Source organism: Dendropsophus ebraccatus, chromosome 15 (genome assembly GCF_027789765.1).
Source record: "Dendropsophus ebraccatus isolate aDenEbr1 chromosome 15, aDenEbr1.pat, whole genome shotgun sequence".
NCBI lineage: Eukaryota > Metazoa > Chordata > Amphibia > Anura > Hylidae > Dendropsophus > Dendropsophus ebraccatus.
In genome coordinates this window covers 46,959,374-46,977,121 of record NC_091468.1, presented here as the reverse complement: position 1 = coordinate 46,977,121, position 17,748 = coordinate 46,959,374, and positions in this window count along the sequence as shown.

Here is a 17,748-nt window from a genome sequence, read left to right as displayed (position 1 = left end):
TCAGCAGGACAGCTGTTTCACGTTTCCACGCTTCATCAGTCTACGCCCCTTCCTGCTCGTCATCGGTATATACACCCATTCTCATGACGCGCAGGAAAGGAGGCGTTACAGTGATAAAAAATATGCATATGGTTAAAAAACTTATCACTTCACAATGATCATCAAAGAAACATGCTTAGATTTATACAATCATTCAGGCCTAAATTGCCTTGTGCACTAGTGACCATAATCAAACCTGCCTCTTTCCGTAGCAACGTCTTGTTTACATCTATATTGTTTGCGCTGAACATTCGCTCTAGACCCATGAATTTTAAAACCGTAGTATCATCCTTATGCACCTCGTTCACATGGTGTATCAGTCTGGTTGCGCCGTGTCCCGTACGTATAGAGCGTATGTGTTCGTAGAAGCGTCTATTCAGTGCTCGCATAGTTTTTCCTAAATAGAAGTGTCTGCATGGACAAGTTATTGCATATGTCACTTGTTTGGATTTACAACATATGAAGTCAGCGACTCGATGTGTGTGACCTCCTAGTGTTACAGTCTGAGTTTCAAGCAGGTAGTTGCACCAGTTGCAATTGCCGCACTTATAATTACCTTGCAAAGGATTTTTTGTTAGCCAGTTTTTTTGATTTTTCTTGTCTCTGTTCATATTAAATTTACTGTGAACTATATGGTCTCTAATGTTTTTTGTTCTTCTGAAAGAGACTATGGGTCTTTCAGTGTATATTTTGGAAAAGAGGGGATCGTGCTGTATGAGGTACCAATTCTCATTAATGGTCTTTTTTATCAAGTCAGCTAGAGGGCTGTATTTAAATCAAAAGGCAAAACTTGACCGGGTTTCATCTGTATTTTTACTCTATTTTTATTTTTTAGTAGGTCATGGCGACTCGATTTAAACGCTCTGTCCTTGGACTTCTCTAGTTGGGACCTATTGTATCCTCTCGCTACTAATCTAGATGTCAGTTCTTCTGCTTGTTTCAGGTAAGTAGAGTCTTCGCTGTTTATCCTACGTAACCTAAGGTACTGTCTGTAGGGGACAGCTTTTTTAACATGAAGGGGATGATAACTGTTATGATGTAAATAGGCATTAGATGCCGTGGGTTTTCTGTAGCTGGTGGTTGTGATCTGGTTGTTCTTAATCTCGACTAGGACGTCTAAGAACTCAATTTTTGTATTGTTTAAATTATAAGTAAACTTCATATTTAGTTCGTTGGAATTAAGATACTCAACAAATCCTTTAAACTCCTCTGAACTACCCGACCAAATGATGAACACGTCATCCACATAGCGACGATAGCATCGCATATGTGGAAGATAAGGGTTGTTAGCAGAAAAAAACATATATTTTTCCAAAAGAGCTAAGTACAAGTTTGCGAGGGTACAAGCGACGGGCGTACCAATCGCTGTACCCTCGCATTGTACATACCAGTCCGTACCAAAAAGAAAGTTGTTATTCTGTAAAATAAAAAATAGTGAATCACAAATAAAATCAATAAATTTATCACTTTTTCCTGTCTGTTGCAATAATATTTTAATTGCGTGTACCCCCTTGTCATGTGGGATCCTGGTATACAGGCTTTCCACATCGATCGTCCCCAAGATGGCGCTCTCCACCCATTCTTCTTCAGAGATCATATTTAGGAATTTGTTAGTATCCTTGATTAACGAAGGTATACTACTGAGTAATGGTTTTAGTAGCCACTCCAAATATTTGGACAATGGCTCAGTAAGGGACTGTAACACTAGGAGGTCACACACATTGAGTCGCTGACTTCATATGTTGTAAATCCAAACAAGTGACATATGCAATACCTTGTCCATGCGGACACTTCTATTTAGGAAAAACTATGCGAGCGCTGAATAGACGCTTCTACGAACACATACGCTCTATACGTACGGGACACGGCGCAACGAGACTGATACACCATGTGAACGAGGTGCATAAGGATGATACTACGGTTTTAAAATTCATGGGTCTAGAGCGAGTGTTCAGCGCAAACAATATAGATGTAAACAAGACGTTGCTACGGAAAGAGGCAGGTTTGATTATGGTCACTGGTGCACAAGGCAATTTAGACCTGAATGATCGTAAAGATCTAAGCATGTTTCTTTGATGATCATTGTGAAGTGATAAGTTTTTTAACTATATGCATATTTTTAATCCTTTCCTGCGCGTCATGAGAGTGGGTGTATATACCGATGACGAGCAGGAAGGGGCATAGACTGATGAAGCGTGGAAACGTGAAACAGCTGTCCTGCTGAGGGTGCCTGGCGTCCACCCCTCCGCCTGCTTTTAAACTGTTATGAAGCTTGACAAATAAAGATTACAGCACATCAATCGGTGAGTGCCCTGGCATACTTCTTGTTCTATGTTTAGACTTGTTATATATGTTCCTCAAGTCATTACGATTAAAACGATATGTAACATGTATAACTTATATTGTATCTGATGGCTTGTAAAAAATTCAAACCATTGTTAACAAATATATGTCCCTTAAAATTGCTTCATTCCCAGGCTTATAGTGCTTTTATCCTTTGGTCTATGGGGCTGTGTCAGGTGTCATTTTTTGCGCCATGATGTGCTCTTTCTATCGGTACCTTGATTGCGCATATGCGACTTTTTGATTGCTTTTTATTACAATTTTTGATTACAAGATTTGATGCGACCAAAAATGCGCAATTTTGCACTTTGGCATTTTTTTGCGCTGACGCCGTTTACCGTGCGAGATCAGGAATGTGATTAATTAAACATGTTTGTTTATTTTTTTATTTTTTTATTTACTTTTATTTATAACCTGGGAAAAGGGGGGTGATTCAGACTTTTATTAGGGGAGGGGGCTTTTTATTGACAACAACACTTTCTTTTTTTTTTTTACACATATACTAGAAGCCCCCCTGGGGGACTTCTAGTATATACACTTTGATCTCTCATTGAGATCTTTGCTGTAAAGATATACAGCAAAGATCAATGAGATAGGCATTCGTTTGCTTTCGGCTGCTGCAGCCAATAACAAACGAGTGCCGAGCCGGGGACGGCGCCATCTTGGAGCGGTCCCCAGCTGGCTTCAGTTAAGGAGCTCGCTCCTCCGGGACAACGTCCCGGGGGAGCGATCTCTGCCACTAGACACCAGGGAAACGCTGAATCCGGTAATCGGATGCAGCTGTCATGTTTGACAGCTGCATCTGATTACTGTATTAGCGGGCACGCTTTTCGGCATCTAAAGAAAGGATAGAGTGGGAGTCCCCCCCGAACCCACCTGAACATTTTGGTACAACCTATTTATACTATTCTTTATGTGGCAACCCGGGATGAATCCCCTCTGGTCAGGGTGGACCAGTTCTCCCAGCACTTCTTTTAACCTATTGGCCAATATCCTTGCATACAGCTTAACGTCCACACTTAGCAGGGATATAGGTCTATAAGACTTTTTTTTTTGGCATTCTTCCCCTCCTTATGTATTACAATTATTTTAGCCTCCCTCATGGAGTCTGGCAATTTGCCTTCCTCCAGAGCTGATACCATTACTCTATGTAATGCTGGGATTAAATGATCCTTATACCTCCTGTAGGTCTCACAGGGGAGTCCATCCCCCCCCCCAGGGACGAGTTCCCTCTGGATTGTGAAAGGGCTCTATTGAACTCTTCTTCTAATAAGGGTGCCTCTAGTACCGCTCTTTTTTCTTCCGAGAGCACCTGAAGGGACACTTTATCTAGGAATGCTTGGATCTTATCCTGTGTGCACCTACTCTCAGACTTTTTCGTAATACCTCAGGAAGCTGGTTAGTATGCCCTCTGCCGTTCTTATTTCTTTCCCTCCCTCCTGTATCATTGAGACATGATTTTTCTCTTTTTGGCTTTTAATTATGTCTTTTAACTTTGTTATTCATACCCCTTACATTCCATGTGAATATCCTCGTAGTCATCCCGAGCTCTCAACTAGAAACAAACAAGGGAAAAGAGTGCAAAAAAGAACAAAATAAATAGAATTCAAGAGGAAAGAGGAAACTTCTAACCAATCACAAAATACCTTCATGAGATCTTTGCCCCCTGCTCAGCCAGCCCCTTGTAACTGCCCCTTTCAGAGGAATCCCATGAGCCCTTTCCACAACCGAGGGATGGATCAAAGTCTCCGGAAATTGACTTTTGAGCCATGTCTCTACAAATCCAGTAGGGTCGTTTTTTTCTTCCCCTTCGGGGATCCCCACTATTCTTAAGTTGTTCCTTCTGGATCTGTTTTCCATATCCACCATCTTTTCTTTGAGTGGATTATTGTTTTTCTGTAGTTCCTCTACTTGCTTCTTTATCCTGCTCAAGTCATCCTCCACCCCACTTACACGAGTTTCTGTCTCACTGCATCACTCTCTAATTTTTGAGATTTCATCTCTAATTAGAGAGATCTCACTGCTCATGCTCCCCACTTGCCCTGTAAGACTTTCCAATGAGGAATTACATTTGGTTACTTCAGCTAGAATTTTTCCCAATCTGTCTGTCTCCATCAGTACTGGACCCTCTTGGGTCCTATCCAGATCCTCTGCTATATTTGCTTTTGCATTTTTCCCTGCACGTCCTTTCCCTACTGGTTGACTTGGTGAAAGGAATTTGTCCATTTTATTTGCTGGACTTTTCTGATTTTTATGGGAGGTCATCGTGTCCCTCCTGTCCACTCAATCCCCACAAATCAGTAACACCCTTAGTGAAAATTGTAGATAGTCACCAACAATACAATTAGTGGGGATTGCAGAAGATCACTGATAGCACAGTTGCTAGAGATTGCAAAAAGTCACTGACAGCACAGTTAATAGAGATTGCAGAAAGTCACTGATAGCACGGTTAATGGAGATTGCAGAAAGTCACTGATGACACAGTTCGCACAGTTAACACTGACAGCACAGTTAATAGAGACTACAGAAAGTCGCTGATAGCACGGTTAATGGAGCTTCCAGAAAGTTACTGTTAGCACAGCTAATGGAGATGCAAAAAATCACTAATAGTGCGGTTATTGGGGATTGCAGGGAGCCTCGAATATCACAGTTAATGCAGATTGCAAGGAGACACTGGTAGCATAGTTGAATAGAGATTACAGAGAGAGCACTGCTATACTCATCTGATCCAGTCGAGGGAAGCCTTCCTTTCGGAGTCCGTATGTCGGATGGCTTCTCCGACCTCTCTCTCCGAGTTGGCGCCTTCCTGGGGCCCTCTCACGACTTCCCAGAGGATAGGAGCCTAGCTCTCGGGAGACAGTAGTGACACCGGGCTGCAATGGAGGTCTCGGCTCACTCACCGCCGGTCCTGCTTCACTGTATACCGCCTCTCTCCCCCTCGGCTCTCTCACCGCGTCTTGGGAGGAGAAAGACGTCCCCGAATCGTCCTTCACAGGCCGGTGCCTTGTATCCCTCACCAGCCGTGACTCTCTCACCGCCACCGCTGCTGCTCCACTTCTTACACCGACTATCTCCGGGTTACGGAGCGCACCGCTTCCTCGCTCGGCTTTCCTCGGAGCTACACTGCCGGTCACGTGACATGGATCTTTGCTTCGGCCAGTCTCTACGCTCCCATAATAATCTCCTTACACCTCCGATTCCACCATATCAGCGCTGCTCATTATCCGCCTCTCATGGGTTGATTCCGGCATCAGAGCTCATTTGGATCGGGGCACTCGGCGGGTGGAGGAGCAAACACCTTAGCTCCTCCTCTTCCTCATCCTCCCCAGAACAGCCAATGTTTTTATGAAGACTTGAATAATAAAGGGTCACGAAGTGGTGAATGCCGTCTTAAATTCTTTTGTTTCATATATTTGCTGATATCCTCTTGTTAAGAGGATTGAGCACCTCTATAGTGACGGAAGATAAGCCCTGTATGTACTGACTGTCTCCTTATGCAGCGTTTGTAGTTCTGACCACTATATCTCTTTAGCTAAAGAGATACAATGGTGCAGCACAGGCAAAGTTTTGCAGACGGGAATAAAAAGTTTGAATTGTTGAAGATTTTTTGTTTTAGATGGTTTTAAGAACAAAGAGACCATGTGGGATGGTAGACAGAGATGGGGCAGGTGCAGCAATGTGGAGAGTGATGAGTGTAAGGAGTTTGTATCCTGAATTTGCTGGGTAACCAGTGTAGCAGCTGGCACAGGGGGGTGTATTGGTGTAATGGCTGGAGAGAAATATAAGCGGAGCTGCTGCATGTAGGATGGACTGGAGAGAGGAGAGTATAGAGAAAAGATGACAGATTAGTTACAGTAGGGAAAGTTACAGTAGTCAAGATGAGAGAACTGTAAGGAAAGGACCTATTTTGGAGAAACCAATACCAAGTTTATATCGGTTGCAGTTTTACTATTTAGCACATAGTCGTACATTTTGTTCCTGTAGCCCAATCTCATAACCTTACACCCATCCACACTCATCTTCACTTGTGATTTCTCTGCCCAAGTCTCCATTCCTCTGTAATGTAATAACATCTTCTGTGTTGGTTTCTTTACAGCACTTTGTATCATCTTCAAGAAGATTCTACGCTGAAATCCCGCTACAAGGTGAAAAATTGTTAAATAGAAACTACCAGCAGTTTAGAAGGATCTGACCTGCTTATATCTCCCTATAGTGCATGTGATGCTGAGGATGAAGGTAAGATGCTTCTACCCTGCTGATATTTTCCCTTTAAACAGAAGTATCCAAGTTACAGCCATTGAGGGAAAAAGCCTAGAAGTGAGGGTGTCAGAGGAATGGAGCTTCTACCAGGGGGCCCAGATTTGGTGGAACCTAAAGATTTGTCTTGAGAGGGCGACAAGTTCCTGAAGATGTTACATCTGGTCTACCCACAAATCATAGCTCACTGGTAGGGCAGGGCATAGATCTCTAGAGAGTGTAAGACCAGGTTTCTTTCTTCTTTCCTAGCTGGGGTTATGAGTAGATTGTGTCGTGTATTTTCAGAATTATGTCTCAAACGTTTTGTTAAAAAGTTCTTTTTTTTATTTAATACAAAGTAATCTCTTACACCTAATTATATACAACAGCGGCGGTGTGCACCCGTGGGCGTGCAGCGTGTCCAGGCACTCACTACCGCCGGGGTCTTGTTCTTTGCTCCATCTTTCTCAGCCGTCTCTGCTGGTGACTTGGTGTCTCTCCCGCTGCTTCCCCCGGCTACTGGCTGTAGCTGCTACATGAAGTCGCTGAGTTCTGCTGTACCTCCTGTGATGGCTCGAGCAGCTACAGGAACTCTTCCAGCCTCTGCAAGCGGAAATTATTCAGCTCTGCTATTCCGTACACTGCTGCCTCTGCTGCATCCGCTCCTGCTAACCACCTGCTGGATAGATCTTCTTCATGCTGCTACTCTGGACTGTGCTGACTCCAAAGCACAGTAAGAAAGGAGGAGGCAAATAGAATTGTCAGACAGGCAGAGGTCAGGGCAGGCGGCGTTCATGCGGTACGGTATACAGTCAGAGAGTCGGGGCAGGCGGCTAATCAGACGTGGTCGGGGGACATTCCGGGTCGGCAACTGGGAAGGCAGAACAGAAGAAAACCCTTTCAATTATAAAACATACATTGTGAATACAAGCTTCTTACCCGATTTTTGATTATCCCTCATTTTTTATCATGACACTGCCTGTACTGTAACCCCCCATCCCTAATAACATAACCACATAAAGATGGCTGCCCCCAATATACCAACAAAATCCTATCCAGAACCCCAAAGGGTAAACATTCTAGAAAATCTTATGAAGGAAAGTATGAAAGACTGAGATTATCCTGTATGCCCCATGTCCCACAGTTACCATGTAGAAGGAAATTCTTACCAGGTGAATCAACTTGTACAGATTCTAGTTCTGTCTCCTCGGGTTTGTGGACGTGTCTATGTTCCCAGCAATACAGATGGATATACCAGTGTACTTTGCTATAACGAAGAAACAATAACATTGTTATCACTGATAGTTATTGATTCTAGCTAGTACAATATAATACCACTGTCTCTCGGACACTTACCCGTGATACATAGCGCCCAGGATCAAAAAACCGATCATCACCCAGATCAAGACAAACCTCAAGGTGGCAAATGGGTCTTCTTGATCTATTAAAGAAAGAAAGAAATAATTCAGATGAACTCACTATAAAGTATTGTTATATTGCAAGGAGCTGAAAAGTCAGACATTTTTACACAGACCTGCCCAAGACTTTGCAATTTGTATATGCCAGAAAGTGGCCTACAAGCTGTAATGAATTCCTGTGCATGGTATATGTGCTATATCTGTAATACAGTCATATCTTACCTTGGCTCCCTGGTGTCTGTGTGATCCCATCACTTTCTGCACCTAAAAATATAAGTGAAATTCATTAAAAACCCAGGTAGTGTCCATCTTTGTGTCCTTACTCCATATACACACTTTCTTATAGAAGACAAAAACCTCACCCAAGCCGCTTCCATAGAAACATATACATACAATAGTGTAGAATTATTAATAACTAATGGTAAACTATGGGATGGGAGGCAAGATGGGCGCCAAAATAAAGGGAATTCATTCCTATTTTCAGCTAATAAAGAGAAACAAATGGCCAAAAAACTGCCCAGCACCCAGTATATTCTGCCCAGAGAATTGTGTAGGAACTTGGTTAAAATAATACATATCACTTACTGTGTGCAGGATAGATGAGAAAAATCTGAAAAAACAGCAGTCTCAGACCACGGAATCCCATCCTCATGCGGCAGCAGCAACGGCGAGAGATGAGTGACTAAAAACTGCCCAACACACACAGTATATCCTGTGCAGAGCATTGTGACATCATAGACACTATTGTGATGTCATCTGGCCTAAAGTGATGTCATCACAAATACCACACAACAACATATTTGTAAACACTACACTGTACTGAAATAAATCCATCAATGCTACTTACATATCAGGACCATCTAAAACCCCACTTTCCACATGTTTTTGGCTTTTATGCAACATACAGATATAGCAATGGCTATCTAGATTGTGATTATGCATTAATCTGACACAGTAATTTGTTGTGTGGGGCCAAGGAAGAAATCCGAACTCCAAACTGACTTTCTGCTTTTTTCCAGTAATTGAGGTGTAATTTCCTCTTCTACCACTAGATGGCAGATGAGGCAATGTACCGTGTAATCCTTCATTAGGATCTCTACAGCTTTCCATGTTCTGAGGCTTGTTCCTCTACAAAACCATAATAAACTCCCCTTGTTGTCTTGGCAACCCTGCAAGACTACTACTCCCAGCACAGCTAGAGCCTAGCTAAGGGCTTATAGGCCCCGGTGCAGAAGTTCAGCAACATTGCTGGCCCTGTTGCCTCTAAGGGTCCATTTACAGAGAAAGATTATCTGACTGATTATCTGCCAAGGATTTGAAGCCAAAGCCAGAAACAGACTAAACAGATCAGGTCATAAAGCAAAGCCTGAGATTTCGCCTCTTTTCAAATCCATTCCTGGCTTTGGCTTCAAATCTTTGGCAGATAATCTGTCAGATAATCTTTCTGTGTAAATGGACCCTAATGGTGCCTTTACACAGAGAGATTTATCTGACAGTTTTTTTAAGCCAAAGCCAGGAACAGGCTATAAACAGAGAACAGGTCATAAAGGAAAGACTGAGATTTCTCCTTTTTTTAAACCCATTCCTGGCTTTGGCTTCAAAAATCTGTCAGATGAATCTCTCTGTGTAAAGGCACCATAAGTCAGGCAGTACAGATCAGCATCAAGTAGATATTAACCCCTTCCCTCCCAGGCTAATTTTCATTTTTGTTTTTCCGTTTTTTTCCACCTCGTGTGTAAAAGACCATAGCGCCTGCTTTTTTTTCACCTACAGACCCACTTGAGCCCTTATTTTTTGCGCCACTAATTGTATTTTGCAATGACAAACTTAATTTTCACATAAAATATGCTGCAAAAACAGAAAGTAATCATTTGCCTGGTGAAAATAAAAGTAGAACGCAATCTTTTTTATTTGCGGTGGTTTTATGCTTACGCCATTCGCTCTATGGTAAAACTGACATGTTATATATGTTCATCAAGTTAGTACAATTAAAATGATAGTCAACTTGCATGTCTTTTATTTTATTTGAGAGTTAAAAAAAAACAAAAAAACTAAATGTCCCTTAAAATCGCTCTATTCCCATCCTTATGAGGCTTGTATTTGTTGGTCTATGGGGCTGTATGAGGTGTCACTTTTTGCGCCATGATCTGTACTTTCTATCGGTACTTACTTGCGTATATGTGACTTTTTAATCACTTTTTATCACAATTTTTCTGGATTTCATGCGACCAACAATGCGCAATTTTGGACTTTGGAACTTTTTTGCCCTCACACTGTTTACCGGGCGAGATCAGGAATGTGATAATTTTATAGTTTGGGCGATTACGCCCGCGGCCATACCAAATATGTTTAATTTTTTATTTCTATTTATAAAATGGGAAAAGGAGGGTGATTTAAACTTTTATTAGGGGAGGGGATTTTTTTTTTATTACTAAAAAACTTTCTTTTTTTTTTTTTTTTTTTTTTTACCACACTTTATCTTTTAGTCCCCCTGGGAGACTTTTATTATTAGTGCAGTGATCTCCCATAGAGAGCCAGGAGCGGTGATCCCCTCTGAACTCCCCTACCTGCAGCAGGACGTACCGGTATGTCCTTATGCGGGAAGGGGTTACAGCGTCCTGATAGTAAGTTATAAAGCGGTTAGTTTTATAGGAGCACATAGTATAATTGTATACATGGCATGCTGGTGGTATAACTTGTATCAATTACTTACTGCTTCCCCAATAATCACATATACCTATTGCCAAGTCAGGATAAAACACCCAACTAAAGTGAGAAGCATGTTAAACTACAAGTCCCAGCATGACCTGACCCAAAGAATTATAATGATATGCTGAGCGTTATTTATAAGGAGAAAAGGTTCCAGACATCATCTTTCTGCAGCCCTTATGGGTGACTATGGGGGAGTCAGAAGTGTAATAAACAAGAGAACAGAAAGTGTTACCTGCATATGAGGGGCAGGTAGCAGGGCAGTTTCTAGGTCATTTTGTTAACAGATTCGGGTTTCTAGGAAGAAGCAGTGTGTGTATTGCGCCATAGAGCGGTGCAGAGCCCCTAACAGATAATGTTCTGTTCAATACAAAATCATTATACAGTGACTCACAGGTGACGTCTTCTTTGATCTGAGGCATCACTTTCCTTTTCCTCTTCATCCGGCCCAGACCACATGATGATTTCTTGTAGCTACGTTTCATCTCTTAAGAACCTGCGAGACAAACATCTCAGGCTCCGCACTTGCAGAAACTTCCTACCCCTTTTCCCACCTATAAGGTCCCAAATAGGGATGGTCCGAACCCGCCGAGGTTCGGGTTCGGATGAACCCGAACGCTCGGCTTCGGATTCCCGCTGTCTGCCCGCTCCGTGCAGCGGGCGGATACAGCAGGAGGACCGCCTGGAAAAATGGGATACAGCCTATGCCATTTTTTCAGGCGGTCCTCCCTGTGCATCCGTTCAGCGGGCAGACAGCGGGAATCATTACCGAGGGTTCGGGTTCGTACGAACCCGAACCGATCTCGGTTCGGACCATCCCTAGTCCCAAACTGTAGTAATTCTGCTGTTTGTTGCAGTAAAGTCAGTAGGTGTGTGACCTCCATTACACTGACATACAGGATGCTGGGAAAGCTGTGTGACCTCCATTGCACTGACAAGATGCTGGAAAAGCTGGGTGACCTCCATTATACACTGCCATACAGGATGCTGGGAGAACTGGTTAACCTCCATTACACTGAAATACAGGATGCTGGGAGAGCTGGGTGACCTCCATTATACACTGCCATACAGGATGCTGGGAGAGCTGGGTGACCTCCATTATACACTGCCATACAGGATTCTGGGAGAGCTGGGTGACCTCCATTGCACTTACATACAGGATGCTGGGAGAGCTGGGTGACCTCCATTACACTGACATACAGGGTGCTGGGAGAGCTGGGTGACTTCCATTACACTGACATACAGGGTGCTGGGAGAGCTGGGTGACTTCCATTACACTGACATACAGGATGCTGGGAAAGCTGGATGACCTCCATTACACTGACATACAGGATGCTGGGAAAGCTGGGTGACCGCCATTACTCTGACATACAGGATGCTGGGAAAGCTGGATCACCTCCATTACATTGACATACAGGATGCTGGGAAAGCTATGTGGCCTCCATTACACTGACATACAGGATGCTGGGAAAGCTGGATGACCTCCATTACACTGACATACAGGATGCTGGGAGAGCTAGGTAAACTGTGAACATTGGCGCCGGGGGCGGGGCTTATCGCGAGGGGTGGCGCGGGCTTATCGGGACATATCTGGGGCTCCCTCTGTGCCGGCTTCCCCCCCACCCCCTCCTCATAGCCCCCATCAGATACTCATCTCTCATCCTGCTGCCTCCAGCTCCTCTTCTCCTGGGTGAGTCCCGTCCTCTTCTGGCTTCCGGTGCAGGCAGCCACCTGTCATACAGAGGCCGCCTGCACAGGAAGCCTCTGTGTCTCTGCCCCGGCTGCTGTTTTCTTTAGCTGTGTGTAGGTATGCACAGCTAAAGGTCGCTCTGGCCAGGGAATCTGGAACGTAGATTCCAGATCCCCTGGCAAGCCCTGAGGATGCAGGGGCTGCGGGCCGGGTACTGTCGGGCACCACAGGGCGCCACCTAGCTGTGGGCGCCCCGTGCGGTGGCCCGGCTCGCCCGGCCCTAGAAACGGCCCTGGCAGGTAGGGTGTGAATATTTCAAAGACAATAAACCACTACAGGGCCACATGCCCACTGGAACACCCTTTGTGTGCCCTCACTCATAAAAAGTAACTTTAAATCACTCCATAAAAACCAAAATGCAATTCTGTGTATTCAGTGTACAGTGGTAATGTAATAACACAACCACTAGATGGTGCTATAAGCCAGTTATTATGGAATATCAGATAGAGGCTTTGTAGTAACAGCATTTATAATGATAGAAATATACTGGGACCCCCTCACTCTGTCTGACTAGCTGTGCGGAAACTGGAGAGCAGCAGACTGGACACATTTGTACTAGCTGGTCACTATTTACCAAACTAATCCCACTTTTTTGTTTAACTAGTTTTTCTCCTTCCGCAGCGTCATCAGGTGATGGGTGGCCTGATATGGATGTGACCTTGTACTTCAGAAGGGATGGTTCGATTTATTAAGCGGCCAAAGAGAGGGTGCATATTATCTCTGCCTATGATAATAAGTCCATAATATGGGGAGACCTCCCTCCTTACCATTATGGACACTTATAGAAGTCAATTGGGATCTTGCACTCTGGTCTTGATGTATAGGCCAAACAAAACACAACTAAGGTCCACCAATGCGATCCCTGTGTGGTGTTGCCTAGGCCCTGTTGAGAGGCGCAACCGGCCAGATTGTAGGGTGTTACAACACTTATATGGTGGTTGTTCGGTTGTTCGGGCTCAGCCGGATGTTAAGTTGTTGTGACGCCAGTGTCGGTTGGGGAGGGTACCACGGGTTAAAGTTTCTCTTAAAGGGAAGTTACTGTTAAAGGGGCGCTCTTTTCAAGCACTATGTATTTCCCTGGAAATGCAAATCTAGTTTGCACTTAGTACCTGAGCACTGTTTGTCACTGTTTGCACTTAGTACCTGAGCATTGTTTGTCACTGTTTGCACTTAGTACCTGAGCACTGTTTGTCACTGTTTGCACTTAGTACCTGAGCACTGTTTGTCACTGTTTGCACTTAGTACCTGAGCACTGTTTGTCACTGTTTGCACTTAGTACCTGAGCATTGTTTGTCACTGTTTGCAAGAAGTACCTGAGCATTGTTTTCCACAAATTTTGACCCTTTTCAATTAAAGTTTACAAGTCGTTTAAAGTGGGACTCTATCTATATCACCGTAATTGCACCTACACCTTACACCTCACCATAGTCCAATCCAAGGTCCGCTTGCCGTGTGCCCGGGGGTGGGTGTTACCACTCCTGGCCACCGTGACAAGTATCCTCCTAAACACCAGAACCCACCAGCAGGCCCAACCTCTGTTCCAGCGACCTGAGCCACGACAAATGACTTAGATGGACTCTAAACATCTAGTATCTCTTAAAGCGAATCTGTACCCCTGGAGACACCCTTAAACCGCCCGTACCGTTTTGATGATCGTTTTAAGACATTTCTGGTCCCAGGGTCTGTATCCTGTATCCTGGGTCTGGTATTCAGTGTAAGAAACATACCACCAGAAAGGACTTATCAACAGCTACAAGAAGGTATTAGTAGTTGGGAGGGGTCACTAAGTGGGTACAGAATTGCTTTAAGTCTATGAGTATCGTACGTGTACTTCTCCTTGCTTTTTTTTTTTAGCAAATGACTGGGGGCCCCACTGAGCAAAACCTTTCACACTTACATCATGTGAAAAGTTTCATGCTAATAGTACGGCGTATCTGTCTGTGTACTATGTTGCCCCCCTACAGCTACCTGCCATCTCTCCTAGCGCCTCTCATAGGAGTATCTGGTATTGCAGCTCAGACACATTTTGGAGTCGATAGGAACGAACTTTAATACCAGATACATCCCATGGACAGCAATTGTGCCATTTATGGGACAGTTTGTCTCATATGGACAGCTCCTCTGAGGATTTATATCCTCCTGACACCTTATATAAAGAATGGTAGTATGCAGACCATGCTGGGGGTTGGTTAGGACTATAGCTGATGTTCTGTTTCAACAACTAGGATCACAGAAATAGACTGTGTCAGGAATTAATTGACATACCTAATAATATATTAATAATAATAATTTATATAGCACCAACATATTCTACTGCACTTTACAATTCTGGGGGTACATACATAGACAAAAATCAGATATTATAGAGATATACATGTAATTAAAGTCGAACGTGTAGTGAGGGCCCTGCTCACAGGAGCTTACAGTCTATGAGGAGAGGGTTGGAGACAAAAGGCAGAAGAGCAAAACTGCTTCATTGCTACTGTGGTGTACCCCCAGGGTGATGTTACATCGGAGAAGTGGCCGGGCACTTGCCAGATGGTAAAGTGTGACTCCACTCTAGAGGTGGTTGGCCGAGATGCAGCCAGACCTTGGAGTGTTACTTAGTGACGCCAGTGCCGGGAAAGCACACAAGTGTGATGGCACGCCTGCTTTTATTTTACATGGCCGGTTGTACCTTTTTCCCTGTGGTCAGTGTCCTGCCGGGTTGCTACAGAGTCCTATGGGTTAGTGTAATCACGGATGGCAAGAGTGGTGTAGTGACCCTCCCGCACTATTGGAACTGCCACCCACAGAAAGGGGAAGTGTCCCAAGGTTAGGTGATGTGCTGTGTCGGTGGAAAGCGACAGATAACAGAGTCTCTTAAATAAGCTTATTTTAATAAGAAGATACGTGCTTGAGGCAAGGTTACACGATTATGAGGTTTCTCTTGATAAAGCATTTGGTAATACACTTGACAATAGTTATAAACAAATACTTGACAATACAGCAACCAAATCTGTAGTAGGAATGCAGTATAGGATACAGTCGTGCTGACTGAGAAGTGTGATGAGTGATACAGAGAAGCAGAGTAGCAGAGAGGAGGATATTGTGAGAGTCTAAACCCAAGTAGTACTGTGCTCTGCCAGGATGTTGGAGGATGAGGTAGAATACTGTTTAGAAGAAGAAGAAGTAGAGAACACCTGTGCCAGTGTCTTGACCTTTGATTAGTCTTCATCCTCTCAAAAAAAAAAAAAGCATATGCACAAAAAATGGTAGCACATCACAAAAATCTTTATTATAACACTGACATAGATACAAAATACCACATAAATAAATGAATGTACAGGAGTAGTAAAATGAGGGAGACAACACCCCAAATACTGCTCTACATTAAAAACATTAACATGTCACCGTAAGTCCTGCTGGTGTTCCAGCCAGGACTAATCTACCACTCTGACTCTGGACTGTATGTACAATAACAAAAATCCAACATCTCTACCTTGACAGGGACCCGGTAAAACAAAATATAACCACAAAAAATGGAGAATAGGGAAAATTTTTTGGAAAAGATCACCATATGCAGTCCAACAGGCTTTACAATTATACTTCCAGTACCTCAGTTAGTAAGAACCTATGAGTTTTTTGGCATACCAAGGGAATGGTCAATTATTTTTGTATGCTGACTATTTTAGTTGTTGTTAGTTCATTTTCCTAAATGACATCTCCATCAACAATAAATTTCCATTCCAACCAGTGACGTGTGTGTTCCTTGTCTAGTTGATGCTGGGCCAAGGAGGCCATAAAGAACGTTTTCTGTATTTTGTGTTCTATTAATGCAGGAAACAAAGAGAATTGAATCCACATTAAGACATTCTAAATTTGAAACTCAAAGTGCCAGCCACCTGCAATACATTAGCCTATGTTCCGGCAGCGTAAGAGACCTGAAAGTACCGCAGTACATGTATCGCATGTTTGTTTCCTGTTATGTGAAGTTTTGCTAATAAAGAAGGACGATATTTTTATCCGCCTACACTGGTGCTGGATTTCCTCTTTTGCATTTGTTGCCCTGGCTCCGGGCTTTACCGTGCACCGTGAGTGGATACAGCAGGTGAGCTGACCTCAACCAGCACTTGTTGATTGATTTCTGTGGAACCAGAGGTCGTGCACGCTCTTAGCTGAACTGCTACTAAAGACTGTTTGGACAATATGTCCCAAGAAACTTCACATACGGAAAATGAGGAAGAGCGCTCACTGGACTTTGAAGGTACTCACCAGATTCAACTGGGAGATCATGCCAGTCGCAAAGCCAAAGCTGCAAATGTATTTAAAACAAACCTCAGTCCAACAGGTGAAAATGCTTCCTCGGATTTACACATCCTCATGCGCAGGTTAGAACAACTTACAACCAAAGAACTCAGAGTATGGTGGGATAAGGAAACTTTATCTCAATATGTGGAACAGGAGATGATCCCGAGGGGTCTCCGCTTGAAAAAACTCCCCACCAGAATTTACAATCCTGAGTTCAAACAAGAGTGGGAAGCAGCATTATCAGAGTGCTCTAAAAAAATAATGATTTTAATCATAGATAGAGAAAAGAAGTATCTTATATCTCTAGCTAATGAAATCAAAGAGACTCGGGCTCAGGTCAGTCAGTTCCAAGATGTTACAGGATACGACGACCTGAACAAGTCCCTAAAAGATAATGTGGAGAAACTGGAAAATGAAATTGTGACCTACAAACGTAATAAATTTTAACGGGATGTCAGCGATTACGAGAAAAAAGAAGTGTATGTTTGGAGGAATTTCCAGGAGGTTGGCGACCAGGACTATAATGTGAACACACCGCGGTCCATACTGAAAAAACGCCCATACAAAAACATAGATACAATAAAAATACAGCTGACAAACCACATGTGAGCTTTTCTGACTCCGAGGATCAACGGGGACATTCCTCAGAGTCGGATTCATCAGTTGCGGGACCCTCCACTGTCAATAAGAACAAGAACAAAAAGACAGTTGCAAAAAAATCCAAGGCTTCAAAAAACGAAGGAGAAGAGCCGGCCGCAAGCACGGCGGCTAGAAGGTACCCAAAACGCAACTAATATCTGAACTTTCTGTTATCAATATGTCTAGTTATATCATTTCTGATGACCAGTTATCTGTATTACAAAAAGGACTTAATTTTTCCACCACCTGTGATTTTGATTTATTTAAAGTGATTCTTGATGTAAATAAATTCTCCCGCAATTTAACAGTTAAGAAACATTTTTT